The sequence below is a fragment of the Falco biarmicus genome, chromosome 14, assembly GCF_023638135.1.
Source record: "Falco biarmicus isolate bFalBia1 chromosome 14, bFalBia1.pri, whole genome shotgun sequence".
NCBI classification, from domain to species: domain Eukaryota; kingdom Metazoa; phylum Chordata; class Aves; order Falconiformes; family Falconidae; genus Falco; species Falco biarmicus.
Window position 1 is genome coordinate 19,727,991 of NC_079301.1, and position 14,623 is coordinate 19,742,613.

The 14,623-nt window shown below is 37.6% G+C and overlaps 1 long non-coding RNA gene across 1 annotated transcript; it reads left to right on the forward strand.

Moving 5' to 3' along the window:
- The first annotated feature begins 14 nt into the window (after positions 1 to 14).
- On the forward strand, positions 15 to 8,322 carry LOC130158917 (uncharacterized). Its single transcript, XR_008825543.1, has 3 exons — positions 15 to 86; positions 582 to 740; positions 8,275 to 8,322. It is a non-coding gene; the product is annotated as an uncharacterized LOC130158917 (long non-coding RNA).
- The last annotated feature ends 6,301 nt before the right edge of the window (positions 8,323 to 14,623 follow it).

Consider the following 14,623-nt stretch of genomic DNA (forward strand, 5'->3'; position numbering starts at 1 on the left):
GAAAGGGGGAAGAATGAATGAGGAGCAGGAGGGAGAGGAAGATGGAGGGGGGGGAGACACAGAGAGAGCTGCGTTAGAGCGACCCGGTGAGTGGCCCCGGCTGGCGGGGCCGGGGCCGAGGGGGCAGCGCGGCCCGCAGGTGTGGCGCCCGCGGCGGGGCCTGGCGGCCTTTCCCCTCCCCTCCACACGCCGAGCCGCCCCTCTCGCCTTCCCCCCGTGCTTTTCTCCTCCTTCTGCCGGGGAAGTGGAGCAACTCCACCCCGCGTGCTATATATAAAAAAAAAAAAAATTAAAAAAAATAAACCCGCAAAACCAAGCTCTGCAGGAGCTGCACGGCAGAAGCAAAGCCCCTGAGATGGTTAAAAACACCCCGCTAAATAATTCAAGTGACCTGAGATGCCTTTCTCTTGGGAAGAGAAGGGGGGGAAGAGAAGCAAGGGGCTGTGTTGGAGTCGGCAGGCTGGGAGCCTGCAGAGTGCCTGGATGCACCTATTAAACATGCCGTTGCGATGGCTAAATCCATGGGCTTCATCTATTTTTTTTTATTAGTAGTAGTTGTTTTGTTTTTTTTAAAATTACAGCTTTGGCAGTGACTTCACCTCCACTAAGTAGCGGCTCAGATCACAGGCCCTCAGCTACAGGGCAAGCAACTGTCACCCTGTGGGACCACAGCCCTCAGTGCTGGCTGCCCAGGCTTCCTCATGGCCAGACCCCTTGGCAAGGCGAGTCCTGAGGGAAAAGTGAGTTCCTGCAGTGCTCCAGACATCTAAAATTAAGCTTACTAAACTACCAGGGTGGGAGGGGAAATGTGTTTTATATTAGCCTCACATATAGATAGACATCTCAATTTATGGAGAGGCTTGCAAATGGCCGTAAAGTACTTCAAAAGCTGTGTGTATGTATATATAGAAAATAACACCTCGCCTGTCAGTGTTATGCAGCCATGTCTGGCATTGGATGTAACAGCTGTTTAACATAGAATAGCAACACTACAATATCAAGGAAGACAAGGGAGCAAGGACTGCCACATAGTTAAGAGAATATCTTAAGTTTAGAGAGAGAGAGACAGTCATTAGCCAAGCTAAAATGCAGGCCACAGAAAGTTTTTCACAAAACGACTTAGTCACAAACTACTTAGAGACTCAGTTTTAAATTTGTTGTTGGAAATGGTTTCTCCAGTATCCTTATGCTCTTAATTTTGTCTGAATCTTAAATTATTGTGGAGTTGAAGAGAAAATCCCTGGTTATTAGAGCTCTAATACTAATGGGTTAAAAAGCCCTTTGAGGGTTTCTGTCCAGATACCCTAAACTTCTCTTGCTTTGAGTGAATCATAGCCTGAGGTGAAACAGCTGCAGGGAATAACAGCAAACAGAAAGGAGAAGAATTAGATGGTGTAAAGTGGTCTTTTCCATTTTTAAATGTAATGTTTATGTTTGGAGCTGGAGAATACTTGAGAAAGGAACTTAGTTCCCCTTTCTCCAACAACTTTGTTTCAGAACAAAGACAGTGTTTTCCACTTAAGGGATTCATTTGTTTAAAATCAGTTAGCAGTGACACCTTCTGTTGCTTTTGGGGAAATAGTTTCTCCAGGTATTGGATTCTGGCTTTTTCTAATTATTTTTTTTTACCATCCGACGTTATTTAACACCAACAATTACAAAAGTATCAAGTAATTACAAAGGCTTTTGATACAGACACAAATATGAATCATTCACTTTACTGCGGCAGGTAAATGTAAGGTTCAGTGTAGGTCTCAGAGCTAGGACTGACATCCTTGTGCAGTACTGAGACTACCGGTAGTGCACAGCGATTGCTTTTGGATTAAATATTGTATTGCAAGGGTCCCTGAATAAAAGGGTAAATTAAATATATTACTTATTAAAAACACCTTACATTTTCCACCTCTGCAGATGTTCTTTGCTGTATTTGCCTATAGTTGTGCTCCTATTTTACCTCAGTGCGATGTAACGTATACCAAATCTCTCTTTTGTAGAGACAACAGCAAATACATGAACAGAACTGTGGAAATTACTGTTTAGTGGACTCATGAGGACACAATTGTATTTTTGTCAGTATCTCAAAGCAGAGAGAACTGCAGGCTCACAAAACATTTTTCATGGCTCAATGGCAAATTTCCATTTATATGTGAAGAGTTTATTCTTTGAATAAGTCAGCTTCTGTTAACTGCAACATCTGTTCCATTGGTCCTTTGGTTCAGTTAAGTCTCAAGGACCTTTACGCTTCTTATTACAAGGAACCCTGAATATGTACAGTTCCTTCATGTATATAGTAGTTCTATAATTTGCTAACTTTAGGAGATGTTCTCCTGTTGCTTGATGATTATGTTGTGCCTCATATGCAGTCAAATGGACTGAGTGAACTCAGTATAAAAAACTCTTTTAGCACAGTACGAATGGAGTCAGTATGGTAGTGCAATTAGATCACTTTAATTTAGGTGTGATGTAGCTCTCCTTTATGACTCCAGCTGTTTACCACTATTGCTCACCTCATGTTCCAAAGCCCCAGTGATTTTAGAATTGTCACTTGTTACAAGTGGGAGATTAAAATTAATTTTTTAATTAAAAATCATAACCTGTGATTCTTGAAAAGAGCTGTTAGTGAAATGATGATAAGAAAAATAGAATTATTTGCAGAAAGATATTTCTCAGTGATCCAAAGCTGCTCTGAAGACTCGCCCTTCTCAAACAAAAACATTAGAATGGCTAGTATCTGGGGGAAATTGTATCCTAAGGCATGATCCAATTCCTTTTGAATCCAAGGTAAAATTTGCACTGACTGTAGTAGAAGTCAGGTTAGTCTCAAGTAGGCCAAAAGATGATCTGTGTTCTCAGTATCTTACAGTCTAATTGCAAGTCAAGAGCAACCAGAACAAGGAAACACTGAGCCAAAACTGGGCTGCAGCAGTAAGCAGGAGTGATATAATCCTTGCCTTATTAGTATCAATTCTTTTAATAGGCACTGTGACAGGTGAGGGATTTAAAAGGGTGCTTAAAATAGCATGTTTAGGCTGTGGTTCCATGTGCATTTCTGCAGTAGTGGTAATGTTGGTTTAAGCAGCTCTACCTCAGCTAATTGTTCTCTTTCCTGTCCCACCCATTCTGTTGTGTTCATGCAGCTGTTTGTGCAGATGTGAGGCAGAAGATCAAGCTGAAAAACAATTATTATTTTCCCTCGATTATTTTTCAGCCAAGTCAGTTCTGCAGTCTGGTGTATCAAAGGGCTGCACAAAAAGCTGTGTTGGCCTATTGGGGTGGCAATAAAAATTTGAGAATTAATAGCCTTGGGTAGCTTAAACAGTACTGGTGAAAAAAGAGAAGACGCAGCCTGAAGTGGCATTGCACACATTTATGGGGAAACTGTCAGAAATCCCCTAAGTGTTTGAATTTAAAATAATAGGTGAAGAAAACCAGTTGAGGGAAGTTATGAAAGATAAAGGGCTGTGAAAGTGAAGGGAAGTAGTTTATGCTTGAGACTGTAGAAAAGTCAGAGCTAGGAAATGGAAGAAAGGGAAACAGAGAGCCCTATTCTCAAAATACATCATTTTCCACTTTCTTAGAACTAAAGGAAACATTGTACCACAGTTAATTCTGTAAAAACCAAACTCCAAAAATTGAGTGGTGTAAACAACAAGCATCTCTATGAAGTTGTTAGTTATTATTCTAGTTAGTTATTATTCTAGAGAAGAGTATGTACTTAAATCTCCCAAAATTCAAAGGTTAAATTCTGTCTTTGTATCTTCCCATCATAATGATCTTTTTCAGATGGGCCTGCCATAAAACTGGAAGGTTTACGTGCTGAAAATTCCTTTGCTCTGAGGAGTTCCCACCCATTGTGGAGATAGTCTAGACAACTCTTCCCCTGCCCTGAAGCCTACAAGGCATTATGGGTGTAGCTGGGAAGAAAGTGGGTTTGCCTATATTATTTTCTCACTTTATTCCCAAACTGGTCTATCATATTCTTAAGGCTCATGTGAATTTTCCTCAGTATATTCTGCTTAGAAAGAATAGTCACTGTTCTTTAGTATGCTCCCTGTCTTAGCTGTCCCCAGGAGAAATTAGATGCAGCTCTGAATCTAGGCCAGAAAGTGTGCACAAAATTCAATAAAGTTAATGAAAGTAAACTTGCACATGTCTGAGAACAGTAATTGTTCCTACCAGTTAGAGGCCATATCCTGCTATTGTTCCATATATCAAGCCCCTATTGAAGTCTCTTCTAAAAAATCTTGTACAAAAAGTCATCTCAGGATGTGATACCAGCCAGCAGACAAAAGGTCCTCACATGTTGTTTTACTGGAATCCTGTCCCTGTTTCATATTTTGAGCTATGTTATAGTTTCACCATACTGTGAATCCAATCTGTGTTATTTTAAAATTAACATTGTTTTACAGACATTTTTCACTCTTACGCAAATTTAGGGTTTGGTCCTGTTAAACCATCTGTGCGTGAAGCTTGCACTGCAAAACTGGGCAACGGGTTGTTAAAAAAAAACCCCACAACACACAACAAAACACCCAAAACAAACAAAAAAAGCCCCCACCAAACAAACCCCTCGAAACAAACAAACAAGAAAACCAAAAAGCCGCCATGCATTCTAAAATACCATTTGTCAAGCTAAATATCTATGACTGGACATTTTTCTAACTAGATATAAAAACATTAAATGTGTCAACAGAGTCAGAAAAGGTATTTTGTTAAAAACCTAAGGATCAAAGAATTTGCAATAAATGAAAGGTGAGACTAGTAGTAACTTTTTAATGGAATTCTTTTAACATAATTCTGTGAGCTGGAATGTTCCTCAAATATTATGTTAATGCAATATCTTATCCTTTTAAAATGTGTTTTCCCTTTGTACAGTGATAAAAGATGTGGCTTACATAGTTATAGTCTCAATATAAATTCACCATGGTTTCATTGAGGTCAGTGGAGCTACAGTGATTTATGCTAGCTGATATATTAATAATAAGCCTTAGGACATATTTTTTGACATGGCTGCTTGTAGTTGGTCTCCTTCACAAAATGTTTTCCACTCGTGTAGAGCAACCATATGTATTAATAGCATTTCTCATTCTTGAAGAGTCTAAAGTACTAGCTTTAAAAGTTTTAAGCTAATAAATTTATACCAATATATAGGTAGACAGGTTTATCCAGTGCAATCATGCAGCCACCCTTAATGAAACCTAGCAACAATCTAATAGGACACAACAATTGAGGTGTATTAGGAAAATGTAGTCATTAATTTTAAATGAATTAGTAAATTTAACATTAAATTAGAATGCAACTGTGGAGAATTAAAATCTGATCAGGACACCAAGATCACATGCCTGTTTATTTCTAAGAATTGCACTAGATCTTTAACCATCCCAAGTGGTCAGCACTTGATTTTGTATCTCATCCAAAAACACAAAACCAAAACTTTCATATAAATTTAGTTAATGCAAGGAGCAGAAATTTCAGAAAAGAGTGGAATGTAAGCAATGTTAATTGATTAGGATGACAGAAATGCTCTCATGATGAGCGTTAATTTTGATCTTCCATTTGATGTAAGACTCTATTGAGCTTCCTCTTTTAGATATTATTTAGTTTTCTTGTGAAATGATTTAATTTCTTCTGGCTGCTGCTTTTGCTATCTTTTTGCACCGTTATCTAACTTTTAGTGTAAATGAATTCCACCTCAATTCCTCTAACGGCCAGTTCTTAGCTTAGGTTCATGCTCCCTTGCTCTGGTATTTAGCATTGAAGCTGTCATCTCTATATACCTTTCAGAGAAATGAGATATACTGTTCTTTTTCTCCAAAGACTGAAGAACTTTTTTTCTTTAATCTTTGTGAGCAGCAAAAAATCAGTGAATCCTTCTGCTTGCCCTTTACCATTCTCGCTTCTACAAAAGAACCTGTTAATCTTACAGTGGCTAAGAACTGCTTCCAGTGTTCCACGTGGAAACATCAAATCACTTTATATTGGGTATCTCTAGTCACGTCTCATGAAATATTTTGCCTATTGTTTTGAAAGAATGTTCATTAGCTCCAGTAGACTATTGCAGCTTATAAAAATATGTATGTCAGTTGTAAGTATTTCTCCTTCTTCAGTATTGTAACATTATTTTTGCATGTATTTTTTTCCTTTTTCCCTGTAAGTATTAGCATTCTTTATATTCAATGCCCAAATTACTTAACCTTGTATCTTCTAGTGTTTCTGATCTGTGTATGTCACCTTGAATGTCATGTCGATCCTCCTTCCTCTGACTAGGTTTATAAAATCACCATTTATGTCACTTTGGTGCACTTATCTTTTTCTGCCCAAAAAAACCCCTGACAAATGCCAGTGTTTTGCCATAAAGGTGCTGGTGCTTCAGTGCGATCAACTTTTAACTGCTAAAAGCACTAAATACATTGTCTTAAAAGAGGCTAGAGGTATAAATAGAATGTTAATTAATAGCAGATGTTACCCTTTGTGGCAAAAAGCCATCAAGGCTTCAGCAAAACCTTTCTCATTGCAGTTGTTACTTTCATCATTGGCAATTTGTGAGTGCAGCTTCAGTAAGGCTGATCCTTGTGGCACTTCAGAGTCACCTCTCACCCTCACCCCATCTGTTTTCATGAATTCGGTCCTGCAGATTCTTCTGGTTTGTTTTTTTTCTTTTGAGTGTGGTAGCAAATGCCAAACAGTTCATGTACACTGCATCCATAACTCTTTCTTGTATCCTCGTGGCTTTAGAGGAGAGTAGCAAGCCTGAACCCCAAGTCCTGCAAGCTTCTGAATAAAGTAGAATCTGTGGGAAGTGGTAGCGTTCAGTACCTCGCTTATTCATAGCTACTTATTCATTAGTTGTGTTGCTTCCCTTCTGTAGAATTAATGTTCTCCAGCATAATATTTTCTAATGTACTTTCTATTGCAAATCATCAATTCTGCTTTCAGACATGTATAAATCAAATTAGTCCCATGAAGTCAAATAGAATTTCACCGTTACAGAATGATGAGTTCAAAACAAGGCCTTTTAAACCATTAGGTTCCCTTGTAAATTGACGAATTATTTGTCTGTTCCTAGGTCTCCTGAGCTATCCTCTGCTTTCAAGGAAAGTGGTATTTATATATATGCATCCATGCACGCACAAATTCCATTAAACAAAACTGAATGTCTTCTCATTCTTATCTCCCACATTTGTGTTCTCCCTCTAGGGAAGTGCCTTCAGGCTGCCTGCTGGAGGTGATAATTTTTGTCACAGTAATGTATAAAATAAATACCTTGCATTCATTTTGAATAAAAAACAGCTGATAAACATGCAAGCTTCAACAAAGTTTCACCCATTTCATGGCATAGTAGTGTTAGCCCTCTTCTGCACTCTTCCTTTCATTCACAGTTTCTGATATTCCTATTTTCACGTTATGTAACTCCGTCCCTCCTATCTGACACTGCAGCAATTAAAGACTGATGTTTTAACATGCTCATTACTTAAAATAAAGTAAAAAGTATTTTAAAATGTAAAGTAAATAGTATTTCTTCAACTACAAAAGAAGTCATAGTGTTCAGGAAGCACTGTTCCTTATTATGTTTTTCTGCTAACCGTTACAAAACATGAAGTTACAATCTTTAGCATATTGAAGTATCTGTGATCACCAAGACTCGCATCTGAGCTTTGGTTTGCATGCTTTTCTCAATCGTTTATTCATAGTTAATATTCTAATAATCTACTGACTGCCAGAGATTGCACAGAGGTAATATATTTTGATTTAAACACTGTACATTTGATTTGAGGAAATGACCATTTCCATGCAGAAAAAAGTAACTGAGATAATCTTTAACACTAAAAGCATACCCTTCTGTTACTTCAACTGAAAAAAAGAATTCCTTTGCTTGTGTATTTTATAGTAAAACTATACATATATTAATCTAGTGGTTCCAATTATAAGTGGGATTCTGGATTTGTTACCATTTCCCTTGAAAATGCATCTTTATAATAATTAATTCATTTTGGTTAGCATTTCTAAGGAGCATTTCAAGACTGGAACAGTCACTTTGACATACTTGAGAGGAAGTGTAGCACAGCATGTCAGATCTAAGGAATTGTTGCTGAAATATTTCAGGGCTATCATTTCATAGGGTAAGTCCTTACAGTAGTTTAGGGATTTAGAATAAATTTGGAAATAATTTCATAAAAACCCTCGTATATTTAACTTTCTGGAAAAACAAAACAAAACAAATCAAAGTCTGAATTCTCTGTTTTTCTACTGCTTAGTTTGTGTTTGTTTTCACAGGTCAAAGTTCCACTGTCCAGTGTCATCACATTCAAATCCTGCAGTGACCTGTAAGTATATCACCTCTAAATTTTCTACTGCAATAGGACAGCTGCATGAAAACTGTTGTGATCACCTCACGAATACTGAAAATGTGTCTTTAATTGAACTATCATTAGGCATTATATATTGGGGTACATTTTGTCCTGTTATGTTAAATGCGTGTAGTTCAAGCATGTATGCTTATAGTATTTTTTAGTACTAGCTCATTGTAATCTCATTCATTGCATTTTAAATGAAAGACTCACAGCTTATCAAATCGACTTGTAACTGTTTCTAAAGGTACCCTTACTTTTAACCTAGTTCTTTACCTGGTTAAATCAGAACTGAAAGTTGCCAAAGAAAAATAGTACATTTGCCCTTTGATGAACAATTATCAAGCATTACATGTTCAGAGTAAAAAATGGATAGCATTTTATTTTATGAGTCCACTAATAGTGAATTAGAATAAAACTCCTGTGGGAACACATTTGACATTCACATGAATAACAGATGAGTTCATTACAACCCCCTGCTTATAAAAAGAATGGCAAATGAATTCATAATTATTAAGCATTTAAAAATAACACATTCCCCAAAAGATACAATTCTGCATTAAATACCCGGCTGTAGTTCAGCTGCAGGGCTTTGAAGAACTTGAAATGAAGTGGTAGCGCAGCATATAGCTGAAACTGAATGGCAAACTGATGATTTGGTCATTTGCCACATTCTTTAACTGCTTGGTAGCCAAAGTAATGAAGATTTATACTCTATTTAATGCATTTGAACTAATTCTGAAGTGTTTAGATTAATCTTGCTTCCAAAGCAGAGAATGCAGATTAGATCTATGGTGCATGAACCAATTATGTTGGGTATGTATAAAGAGGAGGATTACAGCACATATGGCTACTGACATGTACTCATGTTAAAGTGCCTGTAGGCATCTCATTTGAGATATATATTAGAGCTGAATTTTGCAGGACTTTCTTGTTGATGGATATCTGCTTGTATATATGACAAATACCATTCAGGACAGCTATTTTGCTAGAAGTGACATTCTCAAATACTTGCCAAGCTGTCACATTAGCATACCGCTCGCAGCCTGGCAGGAGACAGCTCTTCTATGAATCATAACCTCTGCCCTGTGATGACACCAAGAGCACAAGGGTCCCAAAGGTTGCCTTGTCTGCCAGGCAGAGGGGGAAGTAAGAGATGCTGAGAACAAAGTTCAGAGAACTTCTGCAGAGAAGCAGAAGTTAAGGAGAATCCTGTTCTTTGAACTACTTGCACCAAGGACATAAACAGAAAAGGGATCAGAAGCAGATCAAATTAAGATTGTTCTAAGTGCTGTCAGCACCTAAAGAGATGCAGAATTCTTGTCTCCCCAAATCTTACATGTGATCTTGATAACCTTTATGTAGGTAGAGTGAAGAAGATTGGGTCAAATTAAGATCGTTCTAAGTGCTGTCAGCACCTAGAGATGCAGAATTCTTGTCTCCCCAAATCTTACGTGTGATCTTGATAACCTTTATGGAGGTGGAATGAAGAAGACTGGCATTTTCTGTATGAATTCTGACCCCATGGGTAGCCCTCCTTGTTTATCCAAGGAATAGAGAAATAATGCCATATGTGACTTTTGTATTCCTTTTCACAGTATAGAGGTAAGAAGATGTGTGAAAGACCTTGTGTTCATAGATATTTTAAAGTCACGTTGCTACCATGTTTTCCCAAGTTCCCTTCACCTTAGCAGCAGCCCAGGCTCTAACACAGCCATGTTACCATCATCTGCGTTGTCATGCTGGTATCAGAAGCGAAAGAAGCTGTGTGAAATGTGATCATATTTGTACTTCACTCAGAGGTCTGAAGCTGCAGTCCATCATGAGGTGGACTCCATGACTGACCTAAGCTGTGTGCTTGAGTAAAAGGGCTGTAAAAAGCAAAAAATGCTGAGTAGAGAGGGAGTAGAGAGGGAAGGGTCTCAGGATTGTATAGAGTGAGGGCCACACTGTACAGTCATGAAAAGGGTCATGAAGACTAGAAATACATTAACCAAAACAGAATTCTGTAATGTAACATTACACTTTTCTAGTCCTACTTAGATAGTTGCACCTACTAGGGAAAAGTAAATCAAAATACCAGAAAACCTATTTGTGCTGTACAAAGTTTGTGTAATTACTTGAGAAACTGTGAAATTAAGATAAAATTATTTGGTTTTGCTTTGGAACAACAATCACCAGATGAGCTGTAGAAACTGCATAGCTGCCTGTGGAAGACTATGATTTATACACCACTGAATTACATTGTTTTTAATTTTAAAAGTCTGTTGCCACTATCTGATTTAACTTCTGACTTGATCTGGGTGGGTAGAGTTTGGATTTATGTCCAGACAATTAGGGCTGAGCTGATGCCTCAGAGTGAGGTGAAAAATGCCCAAACCTAAATCCAATAGATAAAAACTAATTGTGTATCAGGGAAACTAATTGTGCATGAGGGAAACTAACTCCTTCCTGAGTCCTGTGGATTTCTGGCAGAAGTATGTGGTTTGATTACAATTATTGCTGTAATGCAGAGTTTCAAATCTTATGGGCCCCATGAGGACGATGCAGGAAACCTGTTCTATCTGCAATGTATGAAGTGAGTGGTATAAACCATTGTATTTGTCGATTCACAGATTTCAAGACCAAGGAGATAATAATAGTCATTTGTGCTAACTATGCTGCAAACACCTTTTTTCCTCATGGAAAGCTAATTAAAAGTTCGGAGATTTGGGGTTTTTTTTGGTGCAGCTTATATATTATGAATGCATTTCTCATGAAACTTTTAACTGTTTCTGTTTTAAAACATTTAACATCTGTTGTAAAGATAGTTACTTGTTTATATGGCATTTCATATTACAGTGTATTTAGGATTGTCAATATTTGAGGTAATTGTTATTATAAGCAAGTGCACAAGAAGAGAAATGCTGTGATAGCTCCCCAGCTGATGACAATGGAAAATGTATGTACTTTTCACTTAAGAAAATCTGATGGCTTTATATTACTATAACCACTTAGAAGTTAGGACACCAAAATACAGTCTGCTTTAAAAATGTTGGGTAATTCACGACGGTCAATGTCATATCATCTCTGGTCATCAGTGTCCTAACCATATGCTCCCTCAGCAAGGGTCCTGCTAGTCATCATCCAACATCAGTGTGCAAAAAATTATCATGAGAAACATTACCAGGTAGTTTTCTGTTCATCACCAATGCATTAGATTGCAAGCAAGTTATTCTAATGTTTGATTTTAATTTGCTAGGTAAAACAGGGTGGCCTGTTGCATCACCCTTCTGTGGAAAAAGAGAACCCACTCCATGAAGCCTGTAGAACGCTGTAAATTAGTTACTCTTGACAAAATCAGACAACTGTGGTCACTAAGATTCCTTCTGGAAAATTAGGAAAGGAAAAGGAGAAGAAAGGAATTAATGCTTGAAACGAGTGGGTCCTAACTAAGAGAACCAGAGGAGCAGCCATCTCTAAGAAGGAAAGGCAAAATGCATACAATATTTACTTTATTTTTTAGAGGAAACAGGTACAGTCGTGAGGAGATTTGAATAATTTATATTAGGATTCAAGTCTTGGCTTCAGAATGTGCTTAAAATAAGACAAGTCTCAATCTGAATCACCTCAATTTGTGATATGTTGTCTTGCAGTAGATAGCAAAACATGTTTGTTCTAAATCTTATGAAACAGTAATTATAGTAAGTAAAGGCAATTGGCAGTGATTGAAATACTAATAATACACTGCATTTCAAACATTTGTTTAAAGTGACCTCAGCCTGTTATTTTACTGCTAGAGAACAAACCTCTCTCAAATCGCATTTGTCTACCACTGAAATGCTCCAATAGTATACACTGCCCAAATTAAGGCTAATTGCTAATAATTTATTCACCAGAAGGTTTGCTATTATCAGCTTTGTTTATGTAAAATGGAGATTAAAAACCAGTTCTCTTTCTTGCAAACTGCTGTGCAAATTTCATCTGCTCTTATGAGAAGTCATTATCTCATAGGAATGACATGAGATTCCTCTCATAACAGGAAAAAGATAATGCCATATAATGCAGCACTCAAAAAAACCTTTGTATTTCAGCAGAACACTATTTGTATGTGTTAAGTTTGTAATATATGTTATAATCTTTCTGTTCTACTTCCAAGTAATATTGCCATAAAAATCCATGCCAAGAAAGGAATAAAGCTTGAGTGTAGTATGTATATACCATGCATTTAGCAGAAAACATGTACAGAATTTTTTTCTTTTAATTTTTTTTTTATTTTTGCATCACCCCATCTTATGTTCCAGTGCTTTTTTGCTGCTGTGATTCAGAATATCAAGGACTCAGAGATAGGTTTATTAGGAAAACATATATATCCACTGCATCTCTACACTTGTATTTAATAATGTAAAATCGCATCTTTGCTCTTGTGAAGATGTGCTGTCTGAAACTTCAGAGAGGTTATAGTGCTAGCTGCAGTTGCTTGAAGAACTATTCCTTTTAGCTACTATTTTAATAATTATCTTAATTATCTTTTTATTTATAACATATCTCACTGATTCTCAATTATATTTCTTTCAGGGGATGGGAGGGTCTCTTAAAATAAGTGGTATTTTTACTTAGAAAATTTAAAAGAAGAAAAAGATAAAAAGCTCCTAATCATAAATGTCAAGCTACTTGATTGCTTCTGGATGTAACTCCTTCCTTTTCCAGAGTGTTGTCCTTTCTCAGTTCTAGAGAACACACAATATGTTACTCATAGCCAACAGACAAGATGAAGAGAATCCAGTTAGTTCCTTACCCTCTGTAATTTTAGGAACTATATTCACTAGATGATTAAGAATTCAGCTACATATATCATTACATTTATTAACATACAAATGCATTTAAATTTCTTAATTATGAGCTTGCACATCACTGCTTGTTCATAAATGGTACAGGAAAATGTAGTTTCATGTCAGTTTATAATGAATTTGTTCTTGCTTGCAAGCACTGGAAATGTGGTGCAATGTTTGTATTTCGATCACTGCAAGAAAATTTTTAAATCCAAGTAATTTATTTATTTTAGTAGGCTGCTTGGAGACATTTGCTCTTACTTTTTTTATTCTAGCAGCTCTTCACTGATTTTCCTTCTCTATCCATGAAAATTAAACGTGGAAGTTTAATGTTTTAGATCATGTTCTTTAAGGCAACTGAATACACGCCTCTGCACATTAAAGACTCGGTATGTACACTGCCCTTTTTCAGCAAAAAAGCTCCTGAGGAAATTGCCATTCCTCTTCCAGAGGTAATTTCACAGTTGCAGCATTTTGGTTTTGTTTTCTGGTTGTTATTCTGTAGAGGTAATTGGTTAGGGTTTTGTCCAAGGATTTCTGAAATCAATGGAAGGGCTTTGGATTGAGGTCTCAGGGGTGGAAAATATATTCTTTCCTGTGCTGGGGCCAGCCCAAGAAGGAGGGAGAAAGTTCTCAGGTGTCTGGGGTTCAACTATCCTGATCTCAGCATGGATTAGAGATGTTTAGTGGCAGTATGTGAGTGAAGAACGGGGCACAGGATTCTACATTAACCATCCCATTTTTCCATCGTCATGCCAGGACAAGTGTGGAGTGGTAGATGCAGGAGCCAAACCCAACAGTCTCCATCCTCTGGCAATCTGCTTGTGCTACCCGAGCCGAGCAAACCGAGTTGATCTGGTGCCTACGGGTGGCTGGCCGGGGAAGCCCTTCCTGCGGAGACCTGCGTGATGGGCTGCAGAAGGGCAGCTCTCCACCTGCTCTTCACTTTCCTTTCTTTTCAAACACTGTCAAGAGTCTGGTACAAAACAGTGCTACGTGTCAGTGCCTATGCAGTCTTCGCTGCATAGCTTCGAGTCGACTGGGAAGATAAAAATAATCCCTGACATAAATCAACTTCATTCTGCCTCAGGACATAATTTAAATACCTTCTCCTGGGTGTTCTTCCTTCTTTATAAAAGCAGCAAGTTCACTTTCTAGCCTTCATACTGTAGTTCTAGAAAATGTTTAATGAGGGACTCTGCCGTGTTGAGGGTAGAGCCACTGCTGCACAAGGATACAAGCGGTATCAACTAGGGACACAGTGGCAGGAAATGGAAAGGTATTTTAGAAAGGCTCTTGAATATTTCTTTTCCCAAGATTGTAGGGCCAAAATGTTGCTTGAATTTATGAATAGAGCTGGACAAAAAAATTGAATTATTTCTAAATTCCTAGAATAATTGAGTTTTGAAATGACTGGGATCGTTTTTGAGATTAAGTTGAACTAGACAAATAGTTTGAAGTGAA